This window comes from Stenella coeruleoalba, assembly GCF_951394435.1.
Source record: "Stenella coeruleoalba genome assembly, chromosome: 9".
In the NCBI taxonomy this organism is placed as follows: domain Eukaryota; kingdom Metazoa; phylum Chordata; class Mammalia; order Artiodactyla; family Delphinidae; genus Stenella; species Stenella coeruleoalba.
In genome coordinates, this window is record NC_137155.1 from 71584362 (window position 1) to 71597563 (window position 13202).

Genomic DNA, 13202 nt, shown 5'->3' on the forward strand with positions numbered 1-13202 from the left:
ACACACTGCTCTATATTAAAATAAATGGTCCATCTGACTTAAAACTCATGCTTTTTCTATAAAAACTTATGGTGACCCTCAAATACAAAGCTAACGTATGTGGCATTGTTGAGTTGTTCTAGTGGAAGCCAAAGTGGGCGCTGGAGTCCAACACCACCAGCTTAAGTCACTTGTCATATTCTCTACCCGCTTACCCATCCTGTCTCCTCATTCCCCACCCTATGCAGGCCAATGGCCAAAGAACTTGAAGAAGCATGTTTGAAAAACTCTGCATACTTTCATTAATTTATTCAACAAAAGTTGAGCATCTAGAATGTCCCAGGAAATGCGCTATGTGGTAACGATAGAATGCTGACTACAGGAGACACAGCTCCTGTCTCAAGGTGCTTACAGTCAAGCTACAAATAAAGATCATGTAAGTTCATGGTGAAGAAATGGAGCCAGAGAGGAATCCTACAGCCCCAGTAAGAGAAAATCTGAATACTAAGTTAGTGTGGTTTGTTTAATGTCACTGGATTTCTTTTTTTTTTTTTTTCAAGTAGGGGAGTGACAGGCTCAAACTGCCACTTAGGTAGGAGTTTAATCTAGCACAACCACTTAAAGTAGGAGTATATATATAGGATGGGTTATGGCGGAGGAGGCTGAAATTAATAACTCAAAATTAGGATTCTATCATAACAATCCAAGTGTGATATGTCTAAATTCAGGTAGTAATAACAAGGATGAATCTAAAGCATATTTGAGAAGGTGATTTTTTTAAATGACAGTCTAATTGGTAGTGACTGATTGAATGTTGGGTTCAAAGGAAGAAGTGGATCCTACATCAAAGACAGAATTGTAAAAACAGTAAAGTCAAAAGGATGAAAAGAGTTGGCTTTCAATTATATTTTGTTTTATATATAAGAAAGTTCTAAATATTTGCCCCCTTTTTTTTACAGAGACAACTACTTCAGCTGATGTGAGATATAAACTTCAACTCTGGAGACTCTCAGGCATTCATCAATGCTAGCAAGTCATCAGTTGTCAGAGCAGATAATTTATTCAGCCAATACCAAATTATCTAGTACTTACTATGTTCCAGGCACTTTGCTCTGCTTTGATTTTCTTGTCCTCGAGGAGCACACAGTCCACTGGGGAAGAGAAGCAGTTAGCAAAGCATTCTAATATAATGTGGAAAGGCTATAATAGAGAGAATAAAGTGTCATAGCTACATTAAGGAAGAGAATATTAACCCTGCCTGAGGGAGCCTAGAAGGACTTCAGTGAGGAAATAACATACACACTAGTCCTTGAAGGATGAACAGTAGTCTAGCAGGCAGAGAATTTCATAAAAACAAAAAAGGCTTTCTATACATTGAGAGAGCAACACCAAAATTATGGAAGCATGAAAGAAAATAGCATGTTTGGAGACTAATAAGGGGTTTTGTGCAGCTCCAAGTATAATACATATGGTATAGAATCTTAGAGAAAAGCTTAGAATGTTTAGTTGGGGCCAGATCATAGAGGGCTTTGCATGCTGTGCTAAGGAGGGAATTTTTAAAATTCCTTCAAGAAGTAGGGAGTTAAATAAAGATGTTAGGGGTAAGAGTGTGATGATTAGAGTTTATATTAAAAAGTATACCTGGCATATAATGGAGAAAAGATCAAATGTAAAAATAACTAGAAGTAGAGAGATCAATAAAGTGCTATTGTATAGCTAAATCAAGAGAGAATGAGATTACTACTAATTCATCTGTATGAATGTCTAATCTCAATTCATGTGAGTCAGGAGTCATAGTAGGTTCACCTTTCAGAGGAAGAGCATATAGAGTAAGGAAAGAAGAAGTCTGAACATTAATTACTGGTAATTTCAACTGAGGGAGAAGAGGATTAAAGAAGCACTTGAAGGGGCTTTTGGGGGGAAAAAAGGAGAAAATAATGTCACGGTGACCAAGGGAAAAAATCATCTTTAAGAAGGAGAAAGCAGTAAATAACATTAAAGACCAAGGAAGATCAAGTCAAATGAAAACTAAAAATAGTCATTGGAGTTTGGGGGTTTTTTGTAATCATTTTCCAGAGTGATTTTTTGGGAAGAAATCAAAAGGAAGCCAGATTTCAAAGGGTCTAATAATCAATGGAGAGTAAAAAGTAGAAGCTTAAAGCAGAGACCATCCTTTTAAGATGTTTTGAAGGCCTGGGGAGCACAATGGCAGTGACTGACCAGGGGCATCTGGACCTAAGGAAAGTGAATGTTTAACATGGAAGGGACTTAGAAATGTGTGTAGGACAAAGTGAAAGTAAATGGAAGGGAGTGTTGAAAATACAAAACAAAACAATTTCTTTTTAAAACTTCTTGAGAAGAAAGATTCTTTGTGTGTGTAGGCACAGAATCAAAAGCTAAGGCAAAGAAAAAGGTTTATCTTGTATTAATATGAGCTAAAGGTTTATCTAAGACAGTAGAAAGGAGACAATGAAAGTGCCTGGCACATTGTAGGCATTCATAATTGGGACTTGAATGAATGTTAGCAAATCAGGGAGTAATGGTAAATTGAAGACTTGTTCTCTATTTTTCTCCTATGATGGTCATAGTTTCAAGATAATATGCTGAGAAAAGCAACAGAGGCATGGTAACAAATTTAAGGACAGTGCTAAATGTTTGAGGTATTTGTTACAGAAAATGAGAAATCTAGATATCTTTTAAGATATGAAGAGTTTCCTGAAGATGCAGATGACGTTATCAGTTTTGTATTATATTGGGGCTTATCTATAGTGGCCCTGTGATTTTCTCTAACGTTAGCAGGAGCTCAGCTACATACTGCCATAGATAAGAGTACTTTTGGAAAATTAAGATGACAGTTAAAGTGATTGGCAATAGGGCAATGGAGAGAGAAGAAAATTAAAGCAGAAGTATTTAACTCAAACTAGAAGCATAAAAGGAGTTGAGGCCTGGGCATCACAATGAGGATAAACAAAAGACATTGTTGGCATAATGCAATGAGTAGGGAGTAACATTATGATAAAAGTCTGTGAACAAAATAAGGTTGGGGTTTAAGAATTTTGTGATAGAAGAATTCTAGCAGAATAAAACTGCCCACAGACTTTTATTTGTTCATGTATGTGACGTTTGTTGGAACTCTACTTCTATTACTGTTAACATCTTTTTCCCCAGCAGTCCTATAAACTTCATCACATCATGTGAATGGCAAAGGAGAGTATGGGATTCTCCAGACTTTTGATATAGTCCAGATTCTTTCCAGGCAGACATGATTCCCAGAAGAATCCAGAGTATTCCTTTCCAGGACTGGAATGGGTGTTACCTATAACTTGTAAGGGAAAGGATTCTGTACCAGAATTGTAATTCCGTATGTTCTTCCAAATGAGTTTTGCTCTCACTTGTGTACTTCCATCTACTTTTCATCCTATCTGAAACTTTTCATCCTATCTGAAATCCCACATGTCTACACCTATGCCTTTCCTTGCCTTCCACTTTTTATCTTAGGACAAATCTACTTCTCTACACCAAATAAGGTAAGAGGGAAAAAAGCACAGAAAACAAAAATAATAAAACCAAAACTTATGTTACAAGAGAAATGCAATTGAGAATAGGGCTGTATGCAAGTACTACTTAAAGGGTCTGGAAGTCAGTTAATTCACTTCTAGTGCTAGCTTCGCCAGTATATGTTGTCTGGCCTTTGATGGATTACCAAACCTGTTGGGACCTCAGTTTCTTTATTCTTAAAAACAGTGATTTTGCTAGCTTATCTTTAAGCTGCCTCTCCATTCAGAAATTCTATAGTAGGTTATCCATTTGCTTTTAAAAAATCAATCACAGTTGATTTTTTCATGAGTTTCTTAATGTTAGTGAAGACCTCATAAAACTTATCAGATTCCTTTTAACAAATATAATAGATGGCACTTAAAAGCTATGTTCCTTGAAGTATTTCAGTTTTTTTTCATTTTATATTTTGAAGCCATATTATTAACAGTATAAAAATTTTGAATTGTTATATGTTCCTGGGAAATTGAATCTTTTATCATTAATTATTGCTTCTCTTTATTGCTTGCAATGTCCTTTACCCTAAAGTCTACTTTGTGGGATAACAATATAGGACACTTTCTTTTGCTTAGTATTAGTTAGTATTAGTAACTACTGGTTAGTTATTCTTTTGGTTATTATTAATACAGTTGGTATCTTTTGATTTATTCTGACAGTTTTGTCTTTTAATTTCAGAATCTAGTCCATTTATATTTATTATAATAATATAATATATATATATAACATATAATATGTAACATTATATATGTTATATAATAATATAATAAATATAATAATTAAGAAATTTGGAATTGTTTCCACCCTAATTCTTTGGGGCTTTCTAATGCTCCCTTTTTCTATATCATTTTTCTCCTTTCCTGCTTTTTTTAAAATTTGACATAGAATATTTTTTATCATTATCTGCTTGCTTGTTTGTCCCCTCCCTAGTCCCCATATATTTCCATTCCATTAGTTTGGAAACTACATACTTTACCTTTATTCTATTTGCGATTATCCCAAAAATGTTAGCATGTATATTTAGCTTTACATGTCCAAAGTTAAGGTATATCTGTTCCCTCTTTCTAAACATTATAGGCCCTTAGAGTGTTTTATCTCCAAACATATTTTTACCCAATATTTTAATTCTAACATTTAATTTTTACAAATTAGATATTGTTAGTATTGTTCTATACCATCAAGTTTTATTTCCTTATACTTGTTATTTTCTCTGATTACCATTCCTCTGTCACTCTGTCTTTCCTTCTTAATGATTTTTAACTTCTTCATGAAGTTCATCCTCTAGTTCTTTAGAGAGATCTGTTGATAGTAAGTTCTCTCAATTTTCCCTATCTAAAAACAGTCTTTACTTAATGCTTTTTCTTAAAAAATAATTTTACAGGCTATACAAGTCTGTGTTCAAAATTAGATTTTCTCAGAATTTTAAAGATATTATTCCACAGCCTTCTGGCTTCCATTGAGCATCTACTTCAATGTCAGATATCAGTCTAATCGTTGCTCCTTTGTAATTTGACTGTTTTCCATCAATATTCATTTTAATTATAGTAAATCATGATTGGGATGGCTTTTGATTTATATTTCTTATGATTAGTTGGGTTTCAAATACTGTAATTTCATGGCCATTAATTACCTCATTCAATATTGCCTTTCTCCCATTCATTCTATTCTCTATGGAACTCAAATTACATACATCTTAGAACTTCTGTTTCTACAATTCATATCTTTTAGAATGTCTTTTTATTTTCTATTTCATTGTTTCTTTGTGTTGATTTCTGGACAATTTCTCTAGCTCTATCTTCCAGTTTACTAATTCTCTCTTCACTTGTGACTAATCTGCTGTTTAGCTGTCCCAATCAGTTTCTAATTTCCGTTTTTATATTTGTATTTCTATGGCTTTCTTTTACAATACTACCTTGATAACTCTGATAATGTCCTGCTCTTTAGTCACACTTGTTATTCTCTCTTTTATTTATTTAAACATTTACTAATTTTATATTTATATATGATAATTCCAATATCTGTAGGTTTTGCTGGTCTGATATTACTATTATTGGTTATACTAAATCTAACTCATGGTAGCTTGTTTCTGTATGTGCTTTATGATTCTTTCCCCTAGTCTTAGTTCATATTCCTTGCAATTTTATGTGTGAGAAAATTAGATGTGTCTGGGTTTTTTGCTCATTCTAGATGCCTAGGGGTACAATTAACATAAAACCACTTTTAATTAAATGTTGAGCTTATACTTTTTTTGATGATCCAAAGATAAATTAAAAATCCAAGCCCATCCAAGCCCATGTACCAATCAATTGATAGATATACAGAGTGTTATTTTAAATTTTAAGATCAACCACTGGTTCTCTCTCAGAGTTATAGACTTTCATAGAGATTTAAAGTCTGACTTCCTATCTCACAGAGATTCCAGTCTTTGCTTTCAGTCCTCCTCACATGAGTCATTCAAATCAAAGCTGTAGGCTGCTGGAGATTGGGAAATATTCCACAGCAGTCACAGGCTTTAGTACTGGTTTACCTCCCTGGATTTGTCATTTCTCATTATCTTTAGCCTCCAAAAATTTTCTTTTCTCTCTTAAATGCCCAGCGATGGCTCTGATAATGATGGCTCATATCATTATCCCTTTACATGTAAAAATCTATTCTAGTTTTACTTTTTATAAAGAAATAAGACTTTACAGATATGACAGTTTCTTCCACCATTTAATGAAAGGTCAGCGAACTATGGTCTGTGGGTCAAATATAGCCTACTGCCTACTTTTGTAAATAAAATTTTACAGGAACACAGTCATGGTCATTCATTTATGAATTTCTATGGCTAATTTTGTGCTATAACATCAGAGTTGAGTAGTTGCCACTGAGCCAAAAAAATTTACTGTCTAGCTTTACAGAGGTTTTTGGACCCCTGATCTAAATCATCAGCAACTTATTTATCTTACAACAAACATCTTGGACTTACTAAAACAGCAAAGTATTATTCAATGTGGGCATTCATTTACTTAATGTATGCATGTGTTCATATAGGTTTATAATATCACTACAGCAGATTAGAACTTCTTTGATGGTATGAGTTATATATTTAAAAGGCTTTAGTAGCAGATCCATCATAGAAATACACTTAATAGATGCTTTTGATTACAATGATGACGATGGTGATGATGATGACATCTTGAATTCTCATAATTTTCTAAGCCATGACAGACATAAGAACAGATATCGTTTTGTAGAGTTAAATGTACTTGTCAAGTCATTTTGGAATGTGGTAAATCACCTTAATTGGGTACATTTTGCCTCCAGGAATCTTAACTGCTTATGTTCTCTGACACTCTTACTGATGAAACTCATTGCCATAGATTAAAGCTATGAATGTTACTCACTTTCTAACATTATAGCTTTTATTACAGGGGATTATCTTTACTATGTGTATAATATCCCATGTTCTTCCATAAAAGAAGAAATATACATTTACATAGAAAAAAAATGCAATATTCCAGTGATAGCTCTTCACTACCTATTTTTAGAGTACACATAGCCTCAGTTGTTCTGGTCCACAGAGAAAAAACAGATAATGAGATACACTTTAAAATATATATACATGTTTTTTTTGAAAAGGCTCCTGACAAAAAACAGAGATGCAGCCTGCAAAAGTAAAAGAAATGGCTGAATAAAAATATTGTCACAAGGGAAAAAGAGAAATATGTTACAAAATTTTATTCCTGGGATAGGGAGTACTGTACTTGGTGAGAGAAGCCAGAAGGAGTGAATGAATTAATGGTATTTGCTAGATAGAAGAAAGCGCCAAGTAAAATGAATATAGAATACTTGTAAAGTGTCCCCAATGGAGAGATAGAGTACTAGATACAAGGGACAGTTGGCATTGCTAAAACACATGAGTGGCATGTCCCAGAGTAAGAAAGGCAGTGCTAGGCATAATGGCATCTAGTGTAGAGAGCATGGACAGCAGCTTTTCTGCAGAGCAATGTTGTTCGTGGCTAGTAGTGATCTGTGGAAAATGTAAGTGAACAGTTTTCACAGAGCAGCATGTGAAAGGGAATAAACTAACCAGGATATCTGGCTGCAGCGCAACTAAGGGAAAATTCTATGGGTACAAAATCAAGCTGTAATCTCTTTGGAAACCAGGCAGTAAGTCTGAGAAAAAAATTCTGAGATTGAAGTGAGTAGTACAGCATTTCAATTCAATAGATTTGTATGGCAATCTTCCATTTGTGTTAGGAAAAAAAAGTGTTGTAGAATGCTAATGAATTAGTTACAAAAACTTACAGTGTGCAAAACTTTGTCAATTGTTCATTTCATTTGTTTAAACTATTTTTCTCCAATTGATATGGCTGTAAATGTAAAGAGCATTTACTGAATGGGCTCCATGCACAGAGCACGTGTGAAGGACTTAGTGGACTTAGTGGGGAGAGAGAGGTGCAGTGGAGGTGATTCTGATTGTGGGGAACAAGGTTCTAGTTTAAATAGAGTTTATAAACTCAAAGCACAGACCACTGAAAATGCACCACATTGAATATATGTGTAGCGGTCCAACATAAATAGATTTCTCAATGTTAATAGAAACATGTCAGAGGATTGCTTTGCAAATGTTAAATGCCACATCAAGGTCAATATTGCCAAGAAAATCCATGAATGCTGTTTTAAAGTGTCATTATAAAGCAAAGAAAGTAAAGTAGCTCTGGGTGTTATTAATAATAGCCCTAGGATTTGGATTCCATGGACAAGAAACATGAGATTTTTCCCAAAGGATAATTATTTTAGGAATCTCATTTTTGTCTGAAACTCACCTGTGTTTATTGACCATCAAACCTTGATACAAGGCTTATCTTTTAAAATGGCTATTCCTAGGCGGTACTGAATGTTTGAAATACAATATCTTTGCTGGATCTGTTTGTGATTTAACATTCTTACAATATATCTTATTACAGAGGCTATTATTTTCATAAATCCTGTAAAACAATGAATAAATATTTGCAAGGAAGGTTTAATAGATGACATCAAAATGACTCAACACAGAGTATTTATAAAAAGTACGGCAAAATGCATATGGAAGAGGCTCTCAGAAGTGCTGACAATAACTACTGAAGCAGATTACCTTAAAAGAAAACACATATGGTTCCATTTTGTGCCTTCTTGCTCAACTAAATATGTTTAGAGGCACAAGCTTGCAACCTGCTGAGTGAATCCTATTTTATCCATATGTGGATTATAGAACTAAAGAGGAGACAGTTAAGATTATTATTCAGTTACTTTTTCACATTTCAAGATGAAAAAGATGAGCAAATGTATGGGTTTCCCCTTTCCTTTTACAGGTTCAGACCCCAGAATTAATTTCTTTTCCTACAATGAACTACCTACTGATACTCCTGCTTCCCAAACTTGGTGACTTTCAGGCCTCTAAAATTCAACATCATTTTGTTTTACTATAGGACATCTCTAAATTGGGAAGAATATTTTGTGTAAAGACAAAAGCAAGGATAGTCAATTATCACTTCACTCTCCATCTACAATTTCCCCCATCAGTATACCCTAATTTTGTCCATTCTAAAACAAATAACTCAACCCCACTCCTCATCCCAGTTACTGTCCTTTCTTCTCTCCTTCACAGTTAAAAATTTTGAGTGTATTATCTACCCTCACTCTATTGACTTCCCTACCCAAACTTTCCTTAAAACACTCCAATCTGACTTCCCTCCAAAGTCCCTCCAATGACTTTTATGTTAAGTTTCTGTCCTCTCAATTTCTTGATCTCTCAATTTGACTCAATACTATTGATTATTCCCTTCTTCTTTATAGCTTCCATGACGTCATAATTTGTTTGTTTTACTTAAAACAAAGTAAGGCATCTCCTTTGGCTCACCATTCAGAATTTAAATGTTCAGATTTCTCAGAGATCTGTCCTAGACTCTGTTATCTGCTCACCCATGCTTTTCAAAGGTAACCTGATACGCTACTCTGGCCGCAGTTTTCATCTGTAGTGACACATCTCTAGCCTAGGCTTCTTCCCTGAGCTACAGGTCAGTATAGCCTCTACCTACTGGTATCTCTACCTCCATGTCTCAAAAGAAACTCTAGGTGGAACAGGTCTAAAGTAACCCACACATCATGGCCCACCTCCTCCATCCCAGTGTATGGCATCTTCCTCCTTTCAGTTGTGCAAACCAGAAACATGGAAGTAAGCCTTGACTCCTCCTGTCTCCACATCCATAACTGAAAAATCTTCAAGATTTGTCAACTTCATCTTCTGTATCTCTAGAATCCGACCATTTCTCTCCAGGTTCACTACTGCTGCTCAATCCAGGTGTTTCACCCATTATAGCTCAAAAACATCCCTTGAATTCCGCCTTCCCTTCTCAACGCTCATCTTTTGTCATTAAGTTGAACCTGGGATAACAAGATTCATTGCCACCAATTTTTCTCCAGGTCAAACAACCTTCTACAATGCTGTCAGAGTTATTTTCTTCAATTAAAAGATAAGAAAACTATTGCCTAGTTAAGGTATTTGTTGGATCCCTGCTACCAAGAGGAAAAATTCAAATTCTATAACTTAGCTGTGACTTCCATAATTTATTCCCAACCTCTGTCCAGTCTCATTTCAGAATATTACCCAACTTCATCAATTCTAATTGCAAGCCAGAGTGAAGTTCTCTGTCACTTTTCTTGGGGCCTGCCTACTCCTTGTATGATTCTTCTGGCTTTTATACTTGATGATTTCTCAGTCTTGTACACTCCTTTTTATTCTTCCAGATACAAGTCAAATATTACCTGAAGCTGCCTTTGCCTCCGGTAGAGTTCTTTGTTCACCTTTTGTGCCTCTCTATCTCTTGATCCATCTATCTGCTTTAGTATGAACTGAACTATATTTTCAATTCTCTATTTACATGTATATCCTCCCAAAAGACTATGAGCTTCATGATGGCAAGGACTGTCTCAGTCACCTTTAGGTGCTTATCACACATAATAGGTACTCAACAAAGTTTTAAACTGAAGTATTAGAATATTTATAAAATCATGACATAAATAAAAGTATAAGAGCACAAAGTTAAATAGGAAAATTGTGATACATATATTTGAGGCCTCACTAAATTAAAAGCAAGGCCACAAGGTAGGAAATTATAAATAAATTTGATGTCAAAACCAATACCACGGAGGAAAAACAGGTTTTGGGGGGCTGACCAGCTTTAGACACTGAGTTAGCACAAAGAATGACTTAAGCCTAGTATATTACGAGTTACTCAGAGGTTTTTTTAAAAAAAAGACATAAAGAGGAAAGCTAGTATATGTACATATTTGTTAAGGTGATGTCTTCACATCACAGTATGTATTACATTACTGGGTAATTACCTATTCTGTACCCTTCTAAGCCCTTACCCCTTTACCTGGTTTCAAGTGTCTAGTCAGGTGCTTCAACTGCTTCACATCTCTAAGGTCCAGATCACAGAATCTGTAGTGTCCTTTCATTTTTTAATACCCTATGGGTCTCCAATACTTCCTCCAGAGCCCCAGTGCTTCCTTCAGGCATATTACTGCTTGTATATCTATTAATGCTCTGTTTTTTCTCATTTCTTAACATTTTTGCACATGCTTTTCCTCTGCCTAAAACTCTTCCTCTCTCTTATGTCTGAAGTATCAATTTAGCTTCCTAGAAACTTTCCATGATTTTAAAAATTGATGCCCCTTTATGTATGACCAGAGCCCTGGTATGTCTTCACATCACAGTATGTATTACATTACTGGGTAATTACCTATTTACCTACCATTTCCTAGACTACAAGTGGAAGGATAAGTACTATATATCTTAATTGTAGTTGTCTGCCCAATGCCCAGAACTGTCCCTGGCACCTAGGAGCTCAATAAACGTGTGTTGAATGATTACTTAGGGTCCCTCAGAGAACATTTCTGTCCATAACACCATGTTATATTAGGGACCTGTCACTTCCTGCTTCTTGTGCTAAGCAGAAAGAGGCCAGACACAATCTCGTTTGTTCACTCCGTTTGATTATTAGGGCTGTTCTCTTGCAAAATCAGACATCTCAGTCATGGCATGTTACATACTTGGATCATGCTGAAGTTACTGATCCTGCGCTTGCCTTTGACATCACAATTCCCAGATTTTTGACCTGTCAAAATCATAGATATCACAGGTTTCCTGGCCTCTGCTTTGATTTTATGGTTGCTGGCTTGTCAGCTTGCTGCCAAGAACTGAGAGTCCACATTGTTTAGTTGCCTCTTTGACCTGGGGTCATCTGGACCCTTGTCTAATCCCTCATTTACAGCAATCTCAGAAACTTGTATTCCCAGTTTCATGATCTCAGACTCAAGCCGCAGTCCCTTGCCTGCCTAAACCCCGCCTAAGTCCTCTTGCAAAAATGACTCGAAAACCTGGTACCTATATATAATTACGAAAATCTGAAGAATACTGAGAGCTGAAGGATGGCTTAAAATAAACATAGAATGTAAAAAAGTGTTAATAAGATGTTTACCAGTCCTTCATTAACATGCAAAATGGAACTAGAGCAAATTAATATTTTGTTTCTATACATATGAACTAATGAGAGATAAAAATAACATTTATGTCAGAATTATGTGGGTGTTACAAAGGAAAATGTTACTATTTTAACAATGAATGTTTTATTATTGTTATTATTAGTAGATTATATTGTTTTATTTGGTTTGTTATGAGGCTGTGGCTGGGATATGTGATGCACAAATGAAAGTGTATGTCCAGTGCAAAGGATGGTAGGTATTTTGCCCTGAGATTATGCACCCAAGTTTGTGAACCCAAGCTGAACTTGCTAAAAGACCTGCAAGCTGGCAAAGCAATGGCAAAATGTATCTGAATCCAAGCATAATCATGGTGAATAAAACGGTATCATTCAGGTTCAGAACAGAAACTGAGGGAAAGGCCCCACTACCAACAACAGAGAAAATTTCTCAGGTGATGCCCACTGAGGGAATTTCTAATCCCATAGGGAAAGGAATGGGAGTTTGTGCATTGGTCTTGTGAGGAGAGCTCTAAGAGGATAAAACAGACAATATGTATAAGACTGGAGGGGAGTGCACACATTTGGTATTTCACGATAGGGGCAGTGAGAGAAAATGAATTGTTTGCGTAGATTCTTTTGCCTTAGGATTGCAATTGCCTGTAACAATATTACAAAGGCTGGCTCCTTTGGTTCAAGAAAAACAAATATGGAAAAAAAAAAAGCTTTTTTGCATGTCTATTTTCCTGAGAAAGCATTTCTAGCATTATTTTTTCTTTATATTCTCTAACCTTAGGTGACACTGACTCCTGGGGGACTGGTCTGGGCTGTCTTCCACTTACGTTTAGTTTATATATTTATTTTTGCCATGGAGAACTTTAGGGCCGTGTCAAAAAAATGCTTGCTCCTACCCCCAGAGTCAGCAAGAAAATGAATCAGGTTTTTAAAAAAATTTCCAGTTAAATATCACCTCTTTATATTCTATCCCTCCATTTATTTCCCAAACTTCAATAGAAAATAAATGAATGAATGAATATATCATTCATACATACATACATACGTACATACAATTAGGTTCCCTTAAGTGAATCACCTCTTTGTGGTGAACTCCTTCCGGAAATACTCTATGGACTTCTGAGGACTAATCATCCCCCAGATTACAAA

General features: G+C 35.4%; 1 protein-coding gene across 16 annotated transcripts in view; it reads right to left on the bottom strand.

The window, feature by feature from the left end:
* Window positions 1–13202, bottom strand: part of LOC307192094 (uncharacterized protein) — an 868937-nt gene that overhangs the window by 678158 nt on the left and 177577 nt on the right. Inside the window, exon 6 of one of the 16 annotated variants that reach the window (XM_079932638.1) lies at window positions 1072–1130. The exons of the other annotated variants lie outside the window; for them this stretch is intronic. The gene's annotated coding sequence lies outside the window, so the exon portion shown is untranslated. The remainder of the gene's footprint in view (window positions 1–1071; window positions 1131–13202) is intronic. 16 annotated transcript variants of the gene reach the window in all.